This window comes from Charadrius vociferus, unplaced genomic scaffold, assembly GCF_000708025.1.
Source record: "Charadrius vociferus isolate BGI_N301 unplaced genomic scaffold, ASM70802v2 scaffold82, whole genome shotgun sequence".
Classification (NCBI taxonomy): Eukaryota; Metazoa; Chordata; class Aves; order Charadriiformes; family Charadriidae; genus Charadrius; species Charadrius vociferus.
The window spans coordinates 1,491,881-1,492,238 of NW_009647401.1; positions in this window are offsets into that span (position 1 = coordinate 1,491,881).

Below are 358 nucleotides of genomic sequence, written 5' to 3' on the forward strand. Positions count from 1 at the left end.
CGGCAAGAAGCCGGCCGAGGCTGAAGCCCAACGTCAATCCGGAGTAAACGGCTTTCGGGAGGGAGCCCACACAGCCCGGCTGAGGCCGAGGTCAGTTCCCACTCCGTTTGCATCCCGGGGCGTTTGTCCCCCCAGGTCGCCCTCCCCGCCCCTCCGATGCCAAACCATTCCCGCTCCGGGCTGCCACCTCCGAGTTAAATTTCCACCCACACGCCACCTTCCCTCTCTCCAGTCCTCGCTACCAAGCCGAGCACCAGCCTGGGGTGCTGCTGCACCTGCCTGCCTCCCCCAAGGCCTCTTCCAGGTGTCTGTCACAGCCGTGTGGGGAAAGGCTGCTGTACAAAGGGCTGCGCACGTG